Source organism: Entelurus aequoreus, linkage group LG08, assembly GCF_033978785.1.
Source record: "Entelurus aequoreus isolate RoL-2023_Sb linkage group LG08, RoL_Eaeq_v1.1, whole genome shotgun sequence".
In the NCBI taxonomy this organism is placed as follows: domain Eukaryota; kingdom Metazoa; phylum Chordata; class Actinopteri; order Syngnathiformes; family Syngnathidae; genus Entelurus; species Entelurus aequoreus.
In genome coordinates this window covers 12,472,652-12,492,710 of record NC_084738.1, presented here as the reverse complement: position 1 = coordinate 12,492,710, position 20,059 = coordinate 12,472,652, and the positions used below count along the sequence as shown (strand labels likewise).

Below are 20,059 nucleotides of genomic sequence, written 5' to 3'. Positions count from 1 at the left end.
GTTCGTGACCTTCAGCTCTCACTGGATCGGTTCGCAGCCGAGTGTTCAGCGGCTGGAATGAGGATCAGCATCTCCAAATCTGAGGCCATGGTTCTCAGCAGGAAACCGATGGTTTGTACAGTCCGGGTAGGGGACAGGACTCTGTCCCAGGTGGAGGAGTTTAAGTATCTCGGGGTCTTGTTCACGAGTGAGGGAAAGATGGAGAAGGAAATCAGCCGGAGAATCGGAGCAGCTGGGGCAGTATTGCAGTCTCTCTGCCGCACTGTTGTGACGAAACGGGAGCTGAGTCAGAAGGCAAAGCTCTCGGTCTACCGAGCTATCTACATTCCTACTCTCACCTATGGTCATGAAGTGTGGGTAATGACCGAAAGAATAAGATCGCGGATACAAGCGGCCGAAATGAGTTTCCTCAGAAGGGTGGCTGGCATCTCCCTTAGAGATAGGGTGAGAAGTGCAGTCACCCGAGAGAGACTCGGAGTAGAGCCGCTGCTCCTTCGCTTGGAAAGGAGCCAGCTTAGGTGGTTCGGGCATCTCGTGCGGATGCCTCACGAGCGTCTCCCTAGGGAGGTCCTTGTTGCACGTCCCACTGGGAGGAGGCCCCCCGGCAGGCCAAGGACCAGATGGGGGGATTACATCTCCTCTCTGGCCTGGGAACGCTTCGGGATTCCCCAGGAGGAAGTCGCAAATGTTGCTCTGGAGAGGGAAGTCTGGGGGTCTTTGCTGGAGCTGCTGTCCCCGCGACCCGATTCCGGATAAGCGGTTGAAGATGGATGGACCTTCCAGTCTCAGGATGGCCACTCTAACCACAAGGCCACTGAGCAGGTTTTTGCTTCTAAAATCTCAAAAGCAGGGCTGTTCAACTAATTAATGAAGAGGGCTGCCGTTTCAAGAGCCCAAGGTCTCAGGGGCCAGACATCAAAACTTGGATGGTTCTTTAGAAAGTGCCTCCGCAGGTTATATTCCTTTGAGACTGTGTTTACTTATTTACAAAGTAAACACATCAGCTTTCACACTGCACTGTCAATAAATTCATTATTCTGCCCTCGCTACTCGTTTCCAGCGTGTGCAGCTAGACGAATAGTTAACAGCATGAAGAAACAGAAGCTATAGGTTTTGTTGATGATTGATGTTCCTTCTACTGAATTATTTTTCATCCTTTAGTTTTATTTTTTTTATACGTCTTCCTTTATTTAGGTTTATAAGACTGAAACTATAAACATTACAAAAGTATAACGTCCATTGTGAATTTTACATAAATAAAATATAAGGTTTAGTGTTAATACACACAGCAAACATTGCACACATGTGGTTTAACACAATTAAACCTAACGTGTAGCTTTATCGCCCTCTGCTGGTCAAATTCAGATCTACATGTAATTAACTAGTTTTGATTGCCAGAGTTAAAACGGCCAAAAACAACACGACCACAAATACAAAAGACATTACAAAGTCAGCAAGTTCAATACATTCATACTTTGTTATCCAGTCGCTGTTAAAAGTCAGATTTTCGAGATTTGTTTAGATTTTTTTCAGGTTCGATAATGCCATCGGCGGTCATCTACTCACCCACTGCTGCTTCTTTGTGACACATGCTCCGCTGTTGTCCCCTGCAGTGTGGCGGGAGTACTGCATACATGAAGCTTTCACAAACTGCAAACTTGGCTGGTTCTGAAACAGGATCGATTGCTTCAGTCTGAATTTATCGGAAGTGAGTCTTTGAAGCAAAAAATATTTTCACACTGAATTTTTACACACTGACTTTACTAACCCTGAATTTTACAACACTGAATTTTAATACACTGTATTTGAACAAAGTGAATTTTTGAACAGGAATTTCGCTCACAAATTTGTATTCAATTAAAATTGTCAGCATAATGTAAAAAATATTTAGGTCACAAGATTTAAACGCAAAACATTCTGAAACCAAAATTCAGTGTCTAAAACTAGCTTTTGAAATAAAGACTTAAATTAACCTCCCTATCATAGACTTCAAAGAAGAAAATCCCTTTAAAAAATTGCAAACATGTTTTCCCATCTGACAAATTTTCTGCTGTTGTTTTTTGGATGAAAAAAATTACGCAAAATTGGGAAATTCATGTTTTTCTTATTAAGCCTATTTTGTGAGTTAACTATAAGCTTTTGTTTCACTGAGTATTACTTTTATATAATATATATAATATAAAGACAATATAACATACATCCATAAACGAGGATGCATATGCAAAAGTGCAATATATTTTTATCTGTACAGTAATCTATTTATTTATATCTTTTTTCTCACACTACAATGAGCTAATGCAACAACATTTTGTTTTTTTATGTACTGTAAAGTTCAAATTTGAATGACAATAAAAGAAAGTCTAAGTCTACTTTTGTTCGTTTTACAGATTTGGATTTTGAAATTTGGGATTTTCTTTTTTTGTAACCAAAATAAATAACATTATTTTTGTTCAGATGGGGGATACATGATTTTAATCACGCACATTTTGTGACTTCTCGCTTTTAATGCACAAAATATACATTTGCTTGGTGGGATTGGGCAGGGCATGTTTTTTTGGACTACATTTTTGTTATTTTTATTTTATACCAAAGCAACAGATACAACAGGGAACACAAAATGCCCTTCGAGGCATTTATGATTAAGGGCTATATAAATAAACTTTAATTGATTGATCTTTGACAAAAATGTGGCTATATGGTACATGCTTTTCACTGGACAAATAATATGATTAATAATGTGATAATTGTTACTACATTTACTAAAGGTGGGAATCTTTGGGGCACCTCACGATTCAATTACAATTATGATTTAGGAGCTACGATTCGATTAAAAATCGATTATTGATGCATCTTTAATTTATGTACAGTACAGGCCAAAAGTTTGGAGACACCTTCTCATTCCCAATGTGTTTTCTTTATTTTCATGACTATTTACTTTGTAAATAGCTTTACATTGTAAACCTGTGAAGTGAAAACCATTTCAGGTGACTACCTCTTGAAGCCAATCGAGAGAATGCCAAGAGTGTGCAAAGCAGTAATCAGAGCAAAGGGTGGCTATTTTGAAGAAACTGGAATATAAAACATGTTTTCAGTTATTTCCCCTTTTTTTTGTGGAGTACATAACTGTGTTCATTCATAGTTTTGATGCCTTCAGTGACAATCTACAATGTAAATAGTCATGAAAATAAAGAAAACATATTGAATGAGAAGGCGTGTCCAAACTTTTGGCCTGTACTGTATATTGATGCAGTTTTACATTTCTTTACGTTTCACTAAATAAACGTTTATCACTTGCAACTTTAAAAAAAAACCATTTAATTTGGAATAAGAAACAGTTATATTAATTCCCACATTCATTAAATTAATGAAAATGTGTGCAAAACTGGACCACAAGTCTCCGATAATAAAGAAGCTGGTCAGGGGCCGTACTTATCAAGCTTCTTAGAGTGTCATTTTACACTTAAGTCCTGAGAATTTGCGAAATTTAGTCCTACTCTCAAACTTAAGAATAAAAGCTTTTTATCAACGTTCTTAAGTCTAAGAATCACTCCTACTCTCCACGATATTTAAGAGACCTTCAGAGGTGTCTTAAGTGGTTAGGAGTTGCCAGCAGGGGATGGCACTGAGGCGAGAGAGACGTGCGCGAACGTTCAGGGAACGGAACAATGTTTTGTTTTTTTTTGATGACGAGCAGCTGATCAAACGGTATCGTTTAGACAGAGCGGATATTATTTTTGTCACAGATTTAATACTTTTCGATTCTTTGTTGATTTCTGCATGTGTCTGCAGTGGGCTAGTATATATAGAGCCACCCACACCAGTTTCAAATTAGTTGTCTAATTAATGAATTGGAAAGAAAATGTTATGACAGTAGCGTATGTGTGTGGCCGTGAGGTGAGTGACGTCAGTGAGTGTGTGGGCGATAGAAGAGAGGGAGCGGTAGCGTGAGTGCCGGTGGGGACTAGTTTGTTTTGTATTATTTTGTAGTTTATTGTCAAAATATACACTCCCATTGTCCACTTAAATATTTCCAAGATATTTCTTTATTCTTAGACAACGGATTACCTTCCGTGATTGGTCATTTCTATGGACACAGAAATGACGTCACCTAAAATTCCGTTTACGGCACATAGTAATGTCGTAATTCAGCTCTGAGTGTGACACCTAAGATTCAGTCCTACACTTCGCTGAAAGTGTGAGTAAGACGCTTGATAACTAACTTTTAAGTGCAGCTTTCAGCGAAGAATTTATTTACTCTTAAGTCAACTCTTAGCAGACTTCTTAGGAGTAATTCTAAGAAGCTTGATAAGTACGGCCCCAGATCTCTCGGTGAGGTGGCTCGCTGCAGTCAGCCAAATTTTAGAATTGTCTGCATTACTTATCGATTATCAACGTTTACTAATCAATTCTATAATCGTCCTAGCCGAATTGCGATGCATCTAAAAATCGATTATTTCCCCCATCTCTAACATTTACAATACTTATTACATTAAACACATGTGGAGGGAGGTTTGGCCAGCGCGCCTGCAGGAGCAAAGGTCACCACCTCTGTCTGTGGTGCTGAGGACGAGCACCATCGGATGGGGGCGGGGCATGTGCTGACGGCGAGACACAGCTGACAGGTGATTAGATTTCCCAGGTGGTACGTGTTAATCTAATCATCTGTTGTCTTTAACAGTAGGCGGCCGAGAGCAGGGGGAGAGAGAGGATACGGACGTGACTGAAAAGTCATGTTCTGTTGGAGAAAGACTTTGACAAAAGTCTATGCACATTAAACCTTTGTTAAAACTGCACGCGTGGCTCCTGTGCCGTGTCTACAGTGGATCTGCTAGGAAGCAACTTCTACAACACACCACTTACGATTATTATTACATTTAATTATATTACATTTCAAATCGTATTGTTGTCCTTTGCTTGTGTGCATCCTAAGAGGTTACCAGTCACAGGGTGAGTGACCCCATCAACAGGACGTGTTACATAATTAGTATCCATTTAACACCACCGCCTGGTGCAAATTGCCCCCAACAGCCTTCCCCTCATTCTTTTAACATGCACAGCTCCGCTTTTTGACCTGAATTCTATCTCTCTGCAGGGAGCGCCTACTTGCACTCGGCTGGAAGTGAGGGCGGGGAGATGGGGCGCTGGGGGTCAGATGTTATTGAGCGGAAATGTAAAATCGCTTGATGGGCCCCGCTGATAAAGCCGCACTTCACAAATGATTGCAATTTAATTTGCAATACAAAAGCAACGTTTTGAAGTTGTAGTTTCTCTGCTGGGACTGCAATTTTATTGATTTCCGTTAGGATTGATTATTTCTTCATCTTAGTTTTACAATTAAAAATGATCTCGAGCTTGGAAGTGTGGACATTGAACTAATAATCCCTTTGACCTTATATTGGGTCTTATTGGAATACTACAAAAATCTAATTTTACAATTCACATACTCTCTTAAAATATTTTAATTTGAACATTACATGTTATTATTTGTATTGTTACATTTTCTGTGCAATTTTGACAACATTACCAAAAACCACATTAGACTTAGACTTAGACTTCCTTTTTATTGTCATTCAAATTTGAACTTTACAGTAGAGATGAGAACGGAATTTTGTTGCATTAGCTCATGGTAGTGCAGGATAAAAAAAAGCAATAAGGTGCAGATATAAATAAATAGATTACTGTACAGATAAATATATTGCACTTTTGCATATGCATCCACGTTTATGGATGTATGTTATGTTGTCTTTATATTCCAGCGAGTTAGTCCATTTTTGGGGGGAATTGAAGGGATTATTTTGATGCGTTCAAGAGTCTTACGGCCTGAGGGAAGAAGCTGTTACAGAACCTGGAGGTTCTGCTACGGAGGCTGCGGAACGTCTTTCTAGAGTCCAGCAGTGAAAACAGTCCTTGGTGAGGGTGGGAGGAGTCTCTGCAGATTATAATTGACATACATATTTTGTATTGCACTCAATTTCGCTCTGTTGCTCGTTTTTCTCAGTTTAGATCAGGGGTGTCAAACTCATTTTAGATGGGGAGCCACATGGAGAAAAATCTACTCCCAAGTGGGCCGGACTTGTGAAATCACGGCAAGACAACTTAAAAATTAAGACAACTTCAGATTGTTTTCTTTGTTTAAAAATGGAACAAGCACATTCTGAAAATGTACAAATCATAATGTTGTTGGGTTTTTTTTACACTTACATGTTGCGGTTAAAAGTATTCTATCTTTATTTGTCGTTATTTATACTTTCTGAATACATTATGTGATAATGTTCATCAGTCAACTCATTGGTGTTCATTTTCAATCTATCAAGATAAAAAAAAAAAATCAAAATCAAATGACAGGATGTTATTTATGTAGTTTGCTCATTTTCCTCGACTGGTGCACTAACATTATGTGTTTTTTGTTTGTTTTGTTTTTTACATATGTAGCATCATCTACAAAGATACAAAGAATTGCTATTGCGACATCTAGTGGACAAAACATCAGTTTCTTTCATAAAAAAAATTTCGGCTCATTTTTATACTTAGCAAACTTATCCCGTGGGTCGGATAAAACCTGTTCTCGGGTCGCGGGCCGTACGTTTGTACGTTTGTCACCCCTGGTTTAGATGAAGTCAGTTAAACTATTACACTTAAACACTTTTATTATAGCTCCATGTTTGAGTGTGTGCATATAATCTTATTAAAGCACACACATGCACTGTATGTGTCCTTTTTTTTTTTTTTACTGCACTTTTGTCCCATAGCTAATTTTCCCCCCTGTCCAATTCCCCCCCACGGAAGGGCCCCCCGATCGATCGCCGCTCGTTATTGACACGACACCTGCTGAGAGGCGAGATTTAAGCCATCGAAAGCCGATGTGGCACATCAAAAAAACTAAACAAAAAAAAAAACGGTGCGTCGGCCTCCTTTCATGTTTGTCAACACTATCGATTTGCATAATAACCTTAAAAACCGGCGCTGACGGATTAGACAAGGGCAAACCTGCTTCAGCGTTTGTCACCACGCTGGCGGGCCCCCAGCCTAATTAGAGACAAGTCAGGCCCGGCCTGTGATCGCCTGCAGGAACACACTGTGATCGCCTTGACAGACCGCACCTTTTGGCTTGCCACTGCTAATGAAAGCCCCATTTTCCTCGTTTCCTGTTTAAAATAATAAATTAGAAACACAACCCCAGACATGTCGAGAGACTAAAGCTCTGAGGTGTCACATTTTGCAGATGCACATTAATGCCGTGTGTCACAATCATTTATTCATGATCGACGGGATCTTACCTGAGCCAACGAGGTGTTCTTGCCTTCCCGTCATGCATCGTGTGCTGCAGGAGTCACAGGGGGACAAACACTCCAGATATAGGTTGACTTCTATTAACTACCTAACTAAGAATATATTAACACACCTTTTTTGTACCTTTAACATTGAGATATTTGGCATTAAAAAACTATTTGAGAAGCATTACTGTACTATATCCAGCGGAGAGTGCTGTAGTGAATAAAGCTTCTAAAAAGACTAGTTCTGGACCTAAAAATGATGTATACGGGTAAATTAGACAGTAGTGATTTTAGGCTTGTTTTGTAACTTTTACAACATTTTGGAATGCCCATTTTTAGCTTCAAAATGTGGGCGGGCCTGCATTAGCCTGCTGATATGGGACGGCGTGGCGAAGTTGGTAGAGTGGCTGTGCCAGCAATCGGAGGGTTGCTGGTTACTGGGGTTCAATCCCCACCTTCTACCTTCCTAGTCACGTCCGTTGTGTCCTTGGGCAAGACACTTCACCCTTGCTCCTGATGGCTGCTGGTTAGCGCCTTGCATGGCAGCTCCCGCCATCAGTGTGTGAATGTGTGTGTGAATGGGTGAATGTGGAAATACTGTCAAAGCGCTTTGAGTACCTTGAAGGTAGAAAAGCGCTATACAAGTATAACCCATTTATCATTTATTATATCAGCTACAGAAGACCGGAGGCCATTTCATAAAGCGTAGTATGGACCTGATTTACTCAAATCCAAATACCACTCTGTAAACAGTGTGTGCAATCTATGACATAGCGTGTACTATTAGCTTTACTACTGTAACGCTTAGAGATGTCCGATAATGGCTTTTTTGCCGATATCCAATATTCCGATATTGTCCAACTCTTAATTACCGATTCCGATATCAACCGATACCGATATATACAGTCATGGAATTAACACATTATTATGCCTAATTTTGTTGTGATGCCCCGCTAGATGCATTAAACAATGTAACAAGGTTTTCCAAAATAAATCAACTCAAGTTATGGAAAAAAATGCCAACATGGCACTGCCATATTTATTATTGAAGTCACAAAGTGCATTATTTTTTTTAACATGCCTCAAAACAGCAGCTTGGAATTTGGGACATGCTTCTGGGTATTTGTTCTGTTGTGTTTATGTTGTGTTACGGTGCGGATGTTCTCCCGAAATGTGTTTGTCATTCTTGTTTGGTGTGGGTTCACAGTGTGGCGCATATTTGTAACAGTGTTAAAGTTGTTTATACGGACACCCTCAGTGTGACCTGTATGGCTGTTGACCAAGTATGCCTTCCATTCACTTGTGTGAGTGAAAAGCCGTAGATATTATGTGACTGGGCCGGCACGCAAAGGCAGTGCCTTTAAGGTGTATTGGTGCTCTGTACTTCTCCCTACGTCCGTGTACACAGCGGCGTTTTAAAAAGTCATAAATTTTACTTTTTGAAACCAATACCGATAATTTTGAAACCGATACCGATAATTTCCGATATTACATTTTAAAGCATTTATCGGCAGTCCGATATTATCGGACATCCCTAGTAACGCTGCATATGCAATTGAAAAGTGGTGCAGACCGCCTAATTCAGACCTGGGCATTGTACGGCCCGCGGGCCGCATCCGGCCCTTTGCGCATCCCTGTCCGGCCCGCGTGAGGCCAATCATAAATTACAAAATAAATTTCAAAAAGTATCTATGTCGAGTGTGCAATACAACGGTGCTGCTTTTGTTTTGAAAAGCGTTATTTGTATTACTTCCGTGTGGACGTATGCGCGTGTGCGATTGTGAGTGAATTGAACGGCGCAATTACAAATTACAAAATAAAGTTTAAAAAACATCTATGTCGTGCGCGCAATACAACTGTGCTGCTTTTATTTTGAAATGTGTTATTTATGCCGTATGTCCGGGGGGAACCTGTGAGTGAAGATGCATAGAGACAAGTGATGAGACGCTAAAAAAAGAAAAGTTGATGAGGAATGGCGTGTTTCCAACAAGACATGGACTGCCAAGTATTTCTTTACATAAATTAATGGTAAAGCCGTGTGCTTAATGTGTGGTACACAGGTTGCTGTGTTTAAATATCATTTTAATCGCCACTACACGAAGAAACACGAGGGAAAATACCGGAATGTGTCTGATGAAGCGCGCGCAAGGGAGGCTGATGCGTTGATGGTAAAACTGCAAACCCAACAAGGACTTTGTGCCATATTTCACACCCCCAGAGATGCAGCCGTCAGGACAAGTTTCGTCATTTCTCACAAAAGCGCCAGAAAAAGTAAGGCGTTTTCTGACGGAGAGTTTATTAAGGAGTGCTTATTGGACTTTGTTGCGCTGATAATGCCCGGAGACATGGACTGTTTTTCGCTAACTTTGGATGAGAGCTCTGATGCAGTCAATTAAAGAGACAACCACAGGTAATGACTTGTTCACAGAGGTAAATGCGTGTTGGGACAAGCTGGCAGGTGTGACAATCCAATCCACTTTATTTATATAGCACATTTAAACAACAAAATGTTTCCAAAGTGCTGCACAACAATATTACAAACAATATTCAAATATTATCCTTAGCTCCACCAATGACTGAATAAAAAGAAAAAACAATTACATATAAAACCAATATAAAAAACAATATAGAATAAATATGATTAAAAACTATTTTTAACAACAGATGGTTGTCCAAATCTGATGGGGAAAAATGTTGGATAATGCAGGATAAAGTGACCTTAAAAAGCAATCTGCTTTTGTATAAAGTTAAGTTAGGTTAAATGAAATTATTATTATTATTATTAATTATTATCATCATTATTATTTATCTTATGGTATATCAAAAATAATATTGAGCAAAATTTAATTGAAATATTGTCGTGTGGCCCTCCAGCAGTGCTCGGGTTGCTTATGCGGCCCCCGGTGAAAATTAATTGCCCACCCCTGGCCTAATTTAAATGAGGATTTTGCGTCTTCTATAGGGGGCATCACCACAGAGACACTCATTTACTGCACATTCATGCTATCATGCTCCTTCCTACTTGTGGCGTTTTGAAGGTGTGGCGGCTATGATTTTGCCGTGGCGGTGCGCCACCATCAGTTACATTAAGGGGAAATCCTGTGCACATTCATGTTATCATGTTCCTATCTGTGGCGTTTTGCTATGTTTTCAAACATGCAGGAGGCATCTACCTTTTTCTATGGGCATTTTAGAAGCAGTCCTGCAGTGAATCTACATTGAAACACCTTCTTTTTTTTTAACCACCAAAGGTCTGGTCATTGGAGAGAGGCTCAAGATGCAAAAAAATACATACTTCAAAAACTTTTTTCATATAGAAATATATTAACCTATATTCTATGTGAAATAAATGAACATCATTAAAAAAATATTGAAGGACACCAAAATGCTTCAATTGAATTTGTTTTAATCAGCCCCTTAAGTCCTCGAGCAACTATGAAAATATAAAATGATGTTGCTGAATAGACAACATGTCTGATATTTTTTATTTCTGACTAGAGATGTCCGATAATATCGGAATGCCGATATTATCGGCCGATAAATGCTTTAAAATGTAATATCGGAAATTATCGGTATCGGTTTCGAAAAGTAAAATTTGTGACTTTTTAAAACGCCTCTGTAGAGAGTGGTACACGGACGTAAGGAGAAGTACAGAGCAGTTGCGTCTCCCAGTCATACTTGCCAACCCTCCCGATTTTCCCGGGAGACTCTCGAATTTCAGTGCCCCTCCCGAAAATCTCCCGGGGCAACCATTTTCCCGAATTTCTCCCCATTTCCACCCAGACAACAATATTGGGGGCGTGCCTTAAAGGCACTGCATTTGCGTGCCAGCCCAATCACATAATATTAAGTTAAAGTTAAAGTACCAATGATTGTCACACACACACTAGGTATGGTGAAATTTGTCCTCTGCATTTGACCCATCCCCTTGATCACCCCCTGAGAGGTGAGGGGAGCAGTGGGCAGCAGCGTAGCCGCGCCCGGGAATCATTTTTGGTGATTTAACCCCCAATTCCAACCCTTGATGCTGAGTGCCAAGCAGGGAGGTATTGGGTCCCATTTTTATAGTCTTTGGTATGACCCGGCCGGGATTTGAACTCACAACCTACCGATCTCAGGGCGGACACTCTAACCAGTATCTACGTTTTTTCACACACACAAGTGAATGCAAGGCATACTTGGTCAACAGCCATACAGGTCACACTGAGGGTAGCCGTATAAACAACTTTAACACTGTTACAAATATGCGCCACACTGTGAACCCACACCAAACAAGAATGACAAACACATTTCGGGAGAACATTCGCACCGTATTGATTGATTGATTGAGACTTTTATTAGTAGGTTGCACAGTGAAGTACATATTCCGTACAATTGACCACTAAATGGTAACACCCGAATAAGTTTTTCAACTTGTTTAAGTCGGGGTCCACTTAAATTGATTCATGATAACAAAATAAACACAACAGAACAAATACCCAGAACCCCTTACAGCACTACCTCTTCCGGGACGCTACAAACTTCCGTAGTCAAATTAACTCGCGCAAAATGGGACACACCAAGCAAGAGGAGTGTAATTTAAGACCATCATTTTAATGATTCTGAAAGACTGAGTTAGAAACTGCAAAAAAAAATAAAAAAATAAGAAAGAACAGCAGACCCGGTGCTGAAAATCGTGAGAAATTTGATATTGCATCCTCTTCTATTGATGTTGAGGAAATGCTGCAAGAGCATGAGGAGTCTATGGAAGAGCAGGGAAGTCCAGAAATGGTGATTCTTTTATATTTCGTTATTGTTTATATTGTTAACTATATCAAATTTGAAGTAATCATGGACCAGGAAAACAAAAACATGCATTGAAGGGATCAATATAATATTTGTAGATGTTTTTTTTCACATTGTCTATGCGGGGAAATTGGCTCTAGTTCTGGGGCAGTTCAGGTACAGTTAGCTATCTACCCATTACTCAAAAACTAATTTATATTATACTATCATAATGACTACCTGATTCATTTTAAATTAATTTTATGTTTTTATTGTTTGGTTAGCTACATTACCTCTCTGCAGCATATCGTTTTTGTAGTTTTTGTGTAATACTTCGGGTACTACGGGTTCCTCCCACCTCCAAAGACATGCACCTGGGGATAGGTTGATTGGCAACACTAAATTGGCCCTAGTGTGTGAATGTGAGTGTGAATATTGTCTGTCTATCTGTGTTGGCCCTGCGATGAGGTGGCGACTTGTCCAGGGTGTACCCCGCCTTCCGCCCGAATGCATCTGAGATAGGCTCCAGCACCCCCCGCAACTCCGAAAGGGACAAGCGGTAGAAAATGGATGGATGGACTTCAAACCAACACATGCAAGCCCCACGTTAACAACTTTCAGTTTTGGTTGATTTTGGCGGCGCCAGTGGACCAAAGCGGTAGTGTTTTGCTTTTATCCTGCTAAAAGTTCCGTTTTTCCTCAGACAAAACTTTTCGTTTCTTTGGTTGTTTTGGAGCTTTGGCAAGAGAATCCGTTTATTATTCCAAAAATGAAGCGACGTTATGTAATATTGTTACATCAGCCTATTCCGATTGTTTTTGTTTGTTATTAATGACCAAAATGACAAGACACTGCGTGGATTCTGTTGATGCAACAATCCGGCAATCTTGCTAACCAACACACAGACGGACAAACATTCAAACAAAGAGCAACGACTTCCTGTTCCTGTCGCGAGGCAATGCACACAATCTGATTGAACCCCTCAAATTCTGACAGGCTACAAGAAATTAGTGTAACATAACCTATTAAAAGCATCCATTAATTGCTCCAAATATGACACAACGTTAAACGCCGTATTATTGTTATAGCAATGAATTGATATGGTTTTGTTATTTTGATGAAGACAGAAAAGTGTTCAAAATGCTATTACCTAATTGTAATACTGCTAACACACAAAATAAATAATCGAACAAACGACTACCGGTTCTTGCCGACTTCCCCCATCCTTTAACCTAAAACGACCAAATTTAATTGTATTTTATTTTGGCTAACACAATAAAATGTTCAAAATGCAATTGTCTAGAATCGTTTTGCATAACAGATTTCATAAACCTGCTAACAATACAAATAATCGAGAAAATTACTTCTGGTTCCTGCCGATTTGCCCGACCTTTAACTTCGATGTATAACAACCAATGTTAGTTGTATTTTACTCCGTTAAAAGCAAACATAATTCAAAATGCAATTGTCTTGAATGATTTGACTTAACAATATTTCATAATCCTGCTAATAATACAATCAATCGAACAAAATACTTGTGGTATCTGCTTACTCGCCCAGTCTTTTAACTGTGACGTATAACAACCGATTTAATTGTATTTTATTTTGTTAAAAGCAACAAACATTCTTAAACTTAAAATGACCAATTGTAATTGTATTTTATTTTGGTAAACACAATAAAAAGTTCAAAATGCAATTGTCTAGAATAACAGATTTCATAAACCTGCTAACAATACAAACAATCGAGAAAATGACTTCCGGTTCCTGACGACTTTCCCCGGCCTTTAACTGCGATGTATAACTACCAATTTTAGTTGTATTTTACACCGTTAAAAGCAAAAAAACTCAAAATACACATTTCTAGAATTGTTTGGCATAACAATATTTCATAATCCTGCTAACAATACAAACAAATAATCGAACAAAAACTTTTGGTTCCTGCCGACTTTTATGCAAGTTGTAACGACCAATTTTAATTATACTTCTCTTTTTTCTAAAGCAAAACCAAATTCAAAATACAATTGTCTAGAACTGTTTGGCATAACAATAATTCATAGTTCTGCGAACAATACAAACAATCGAACAAATGACCTCCGGTTCCTGCAGACTCTCACCGTCCTTTCACTATGACTTAAAACGAGCAATTTTAATGGTGTTTTATTTTGTAGGAGGCTGAAAAATCCCAAATTGTTTGACCAAAATGCAATTATGTAGAACCAGTTGACATAATATCATGGAAAGTTTTTTGAGGTAGGTCATCTTTTATAGCAAAGAGTTACGTGGACTTTTTGTTGTCCGCGTTGTTTACTATGTTGTTATACAGAGATGAGAAATTGGTACGCATTTTGACACAACACAAAAAGATGCCGCAAGGCAAAGATGAAGACGGCTTCCATTTCAACTCTCACTTGTGGACATTTTTTTTTTTTGCGCCATCCCTGCATGGAGAATGTCCCCGTGAGGAATGCAAAAAGATAAAAAAAGCAAGAGTTTACGACAAAATAAAGGGCTGCTGGTGTTGTGTGTGACAAGCCTTTAAATCTAGGACAGTCATCCCAAAGAGGAATGATGCACACGCTCATTGCGTGGACATAAAAGCACCAAAGAAAAGAGTTTTTAAGTGAGCTGGCGGGGAAAGACGGAGACGGGAGGCCATTAGTTGCATTGTGTGCTCAGACTCCTTCTCCCCGTTTGAACCATTTTTTTCTCCAACTGTGGACGTACAGATTGCTGGTGTCACAACATATTTGTAGCGAGTGTTTCATGCAATAACACACTTGTTTTTTCTGCTCTTTTTAGGCCTGCAAATATCCCAGCAAGACACCTTTCAATGGAGGGAATGAAAAGGTTGGGCTTTGATGGGGAATTCATCTTCAGGTACACTTTAGACTCTTATACAGTTTACCTCAATAAGCTTTGATTTAGATCAATGGATGCTGTAAAAGATGTGTGGGCGGAATGGATATATTATTATGTAGCCACTGATTATAGATATTATATATTACTATAATAGATGAAATATATGTAATTGTTTGTAATTAATACAATTAAAAAAAAAACAGTTAAAATGTCAATACAAAAATTAGATACAATATTTTATCATTTCATAAATATAGTATTCATAATAAAATATGTGTAAGCGGGATGGATATATATGTAGCAATTGATACTGCTACTTTCCAAAAAAAGGGAAAGGCAGCTATAATATTGCTATTATAGGTAAAATATGTGCTTTGGTTTTAACTAATGCAATGAAATTAAGCAATAAAAATGTAAATACAAAAAATTTACTACATTCAATACTATATATGTCTTTTAATATTTTTTAGATATACTATTCAAAATAAAAGGTGTGTAGGCAGGATGGACATATTATGCAGCCATTAATATATAATATTGATATTATTGTATATTAGTATTACAGATGAATACTGTGTAATTATTTTTAATTGTTAAAATTAATATTATTGATAAATCATTAAAACATGTAAATACAAACATTTATTACATACAATATTACATACGTATTTAATAATATTTTTTAAATATATTATTCAAAATAAAAGGAGTGGAAGCGGGATGGATATATTATGCAGCCATTGATAGATATTATTGATATTAGTGTATATTACTATTATAGGTGAATACCGTGTAATTATTTTTATTTGTTAAAATTAATATTATTGATGAATCATTAAAACATGTAAATACAAACATTTATTACATACAATATTACATACGTATTTAATAATATTTTTTAAATATATTATTCAAAATAAAAGGAGTGGAAGCGGGATGGATATATTATGCAGCCATTGATAGATATTATTGATATTAGTGTATATTACTATTATAGGTGAACAGTGTGTAATTATTTTTAATTGTTAAAGTTAACATTATTGATAAATCATTAAAACATGTAAATACAAACATTTATTACATACAATATTACATACATATTTAATAATATTTTTTAAATATATTATTCAAAATAAAAGGTGTGGAAGTGGGATGGATATATTATGCAGCCATTGATAGATATTATTGATATTAGTGTATATTACTATTATAGGTGAACAGTGTGTAATTATTTTTAATTGTTAAAGTTAACATTATTGATAAATCATTAAAACATGTAAATACAAACATTTATTACATACAATATTACATACGTAATTTAATATTTTTTGAATATATTATTCAAAATAAAAGATGTGTAGGATATATTATTATGTAGTCATTGACGGATATTACTGTAGATAATATATTAATATTATAGGGAAATATGCATTGTTTTTATTGAATAACATTTATTATACATAATTTAAAAAATAAATACAAAATTAATTGAATACTATATTATACATGCAATAATATTTTATTTAAAAAAAAAATTATTAAAAAAAAAAAAAAATTTTAAATATAAAGTTACAACCAGCTCTTCCATTCAACAAACGAGTGAACACTATCCAAAACGTACACAGCCGATGTGTTGCCGGGCTATTCTTTTTCTGACAATCACATCACATGGCGGCTCTGTTATTAAACCCCAAAGTTTGACCTTCATATAAGTCAAATTGACTTGAAATTTTTCACACAGTTTAATACTGCTCTACAGAACACACTGTAACTTTAGGCCGTTTGGTCAAACAACCGTGACACTTGGTACACACTTTCACGGGAGCCACAAGCCCGTGGGTGTAAAATTTGAGCAATGTGGTTAAAAAAACATGGCCGCCGTCAAGAAAAATGTTTTTGCAGGGGCGCCGCAAATGAAGCACACCAAAAAGTACCATAACGACGTTCTTTTAGCACCTACATCAGAACCATCATAATGTGCACATTTAATTTAGATCTTCAAGTGTTGATTGTGAAACTGTTTTCTGCCTGCGACTTATCCTCCATCACTCTCTAAGTCACGCACAATCTTGCCGAGAAGAAACAGCGTAGACGGCTACGATCTACTTCAGTCCGTCAGCGAAAAGGGGTTTGGGGAGAACACGTTTATTAGCGGTCCAGATAAACCCTCTCCCTCCTTTTAGAACTGATGGAAAGGAAGCAGAGCTGCTGGGTAAAATAGAAAGATGCTATCCGGGTCCGCTAAAGTCTTTCTGCGACAAGGGCCGAGACCCTGTCATCACTCGGGGCCTTTTTTAAAAGGAGCAGCTGGGTCATAAGGGCGGCCTCATGCGGGAGGTGCTGAGCATTGGGTAGACCGTTAGAGTAGAAAAACACAGCAAACATCCAAGTTTGATCTACAAGAGTCAAACATGCTTTACTTTGCACCGATGGCTTCTATTGACCCGCTTTATAATCAATAACAATGCTGGCACGGAAATATTAATATTGATTCTACTTCAAAGCAATTTACTCCATAACTGTTATGTTATATAGGATTTATAATAATACACTGACCTTGACTATCAATATGTGCAGAAGTTACCAGCCACAATATGAGGTGCACCTGCTATCTAAATCTAAATTGGCTTTTAGAAAGATAATGGTACTTCAAAGAAGCTTTGGGGCCCACAGATCAAATACAATTAATATTACAATTTTAAGGATAAAAAGGACAAAAATAGTTAATATTTCCTCAAACAAAGATGTGGGAATTTACTTTTTTTTTTAAAAGTACAGTATAGTTTAAGAGAAAAAAATGCAATACCGTAAAGCAATATTAAATAAATATTTTAAAAATAATAAACAAATATTTAGTTTTTAAGACACTATTATATTATAATAAGTAATACTTTAAGAATGAAGTGTTTTTCAGAATGGTTTCTAATGTTTTCATGCTATTTAAGACAAAATGGTCTTCTACTACGATTAGTGCGGCTGATGATAATGGAAGTTATATTGAGATGTCCGATAATATCGGACCGCCAATATTATCGGCCGATAAATGATTTAAAATGTAATATCGGAAATTATCGGTATCGGGTTCAAAAAGTAAAATGTATGACTTTTTAAAACGTCGCTGTACGGAGTGATACACGGATGTAGGGAGAAGTACAGAGCGCCAATAAACCTTAAAGGCGCTGCCTTTGCGTGCCGGCCCGATCACATAATATCTACGGCTTTTCACACACTCAAGTGAATGCAAGCATACTTGGTCAACAGCCATACAGGTCACACTGAGGGTGACCGTATAAACAACTTTAACACTGTTACAAATATGCGCCACACTGTGAACCCACACCAAACAAGAATGACGAAGACATTTCGGGAGAACATCATACACAACATGAACACAACAGAACAAATACCCAAACCCCCCCCACCTCAAACCCTTTTTTTTTTAGAATGGTTTCTAATGTTTTCGTGCTAATTAAGACAAAACGGTCTTCTACTACTATTAGTGCGGCTGATAATAATAGAAGTCATATTGAGAATAAAGTTGTAATGTTACAATAATATTGTAACATTTTTACAATTAAAAAGGTTAAGGAAGTAGGAAATAATGTTGCATTTCTTTCCTCCTTAAAAATTCTGAAATTACCAGAAAATAGTGAAAATAAAGTAGAGTAAACCTTTGTTTATCGATGTTAATTGGTTGGAGAATTAATTTCCGCAAAGTAGGAAATATTAACTCGAAATCCAATGTTTTCATTGCTGGAAAGTTAAAGAACAAGTTGCAAATACTACTGTGGTATTGATATTTTTAGTTTTTTTTAGACATTTTTATGTTTGAAAATGCTGCAACTTACGTAGAATATGCTCGAGCCTGTATTGTATGTATTTTTAAAAAATTTTTTTAAAGAAATGCTTTAAATGCTTTTGAAACAATGTCATATTTTTCTCAGAAAAAAACAATATATGACAATAAAACTATTATTGCTATTATTCTTTTCTGCTCTGCCCCCCTCTCCTTCGTGGGGGGGGGGGGGGCACAGATTTGGTGACCGCAGATGATGCACTAGCTGTCCAAAGTCGGGACCCAGGGTGGACCACTCATCTGTGTATCAGTTGGGGACGTCTTTGCACTGCTGACCTATTATGTTAGATCCACTATGGACTGGACTCTCACTATTATGTTTGATCCACTATGGACTGGACTCTCACAATATTATGCTAGATCCACTCGACGTCCATTGCACCGGTTCTCACATCTGCGGTCCCCTCCAAGGTTTCTCATTGTCATCCCATTGGGGTTTTCTTGCCCTTATGTGGGATCTGAGCCGAGGATGTCGTTGTGGCTTGTGCAGCCCTTTGAGACACTCGTGATTTAGGGCTATATGAGTAAACATTGATTGATTGATTGATTGAGAAAAGAGTGACAACATTGATACATCAATAAACAAACTTGTATTGTACAAGTGCTGTCAATGTTAACCAGTGAACATGTGATTAATCACATACAATTATCGCATTGATCATGTATGAACGCAAATGTGGTTTTAAAAAAACTTCAGATCAAACTGATGTTTGTGTATCACATTTGACAATAACGTTGCATTTGTGGGAAATATCAGTGTCTTTCTTAAAGGTAATTTCAATTATGCAAGCAAGTAATCGATTGTGATTTGTCGCCATGCGTACAAACTAAAAGTGTAATTACCGGTAATCTGACAGCACGAGTTTGTATCTATTTGTAGAATAATACAATAATAACTTCTGCTTCTTCCGACTTCTTTTTGGACATGTTTAACCAATGCAATAACAATAAAACATCTCCTAATGTAACTGTTACAAATAAAGCTATGACCATTGACGGCATGGCGAGGTTGGGAGAGTGGCCGTGCCAGAAATCTGAGGGTTACTGGTTCAATCCCCACCTTCTACCATCCTAGTCACGTCCGTTGTGTCCTTGAGCAAGACATGTCACCCTTGCTCCTGATGGGTCTGGTTAGCGCCGTGCAAGGCAGCTCCCGCCATCAGTGTGTGAATGTGTGCGTGTGAATGTGTGTGTGTGAATGTGGAAAATAGTGGCAAAGCGCTTTGAGTTCCTTAAAAAGGTAGAAAAGCGCTATACAAGTACGACCCATTTACCATTTGACTGTTTATACCAGGGGTCGGCAACC

The 20,059-nt window shown here is 37.8% G+C and overlaps 1 long non-coding RNA gene across 4 annotated transcripts in view; it reads right to left on the bottom strand.

Moving 5' to 3' along the window:
* Positions 1 to 20,059, bottom strand: part of LOC133654972 (uncharacterized) — a 95,779-nt gene that overhangs the window by 20,369 nt on the left and 55,351 nt on the right. For 3 of the 4 annotated variants that reach the window (XR_009826919.1, XR_009826917.1, XR_009826920.1), the window contains exons 5-6: positions 7,278 to 7,321; positions 1,567 to 1,668 (exon numbers count right to left, since the gene is read on the bottom strand). This is a non-coding gene — a long non-coding RNA (uncharacterized LOC133654972). Of the gene's footprint in view, positions 1 to 1,566; positions 1,669 to 7,018; positions 7,146 to 7,277; positions 7,322 to 20,059 lie in introns of those variants that run through there. The other variant, XR_009826918.1, reaches the window with a different exon arrangement.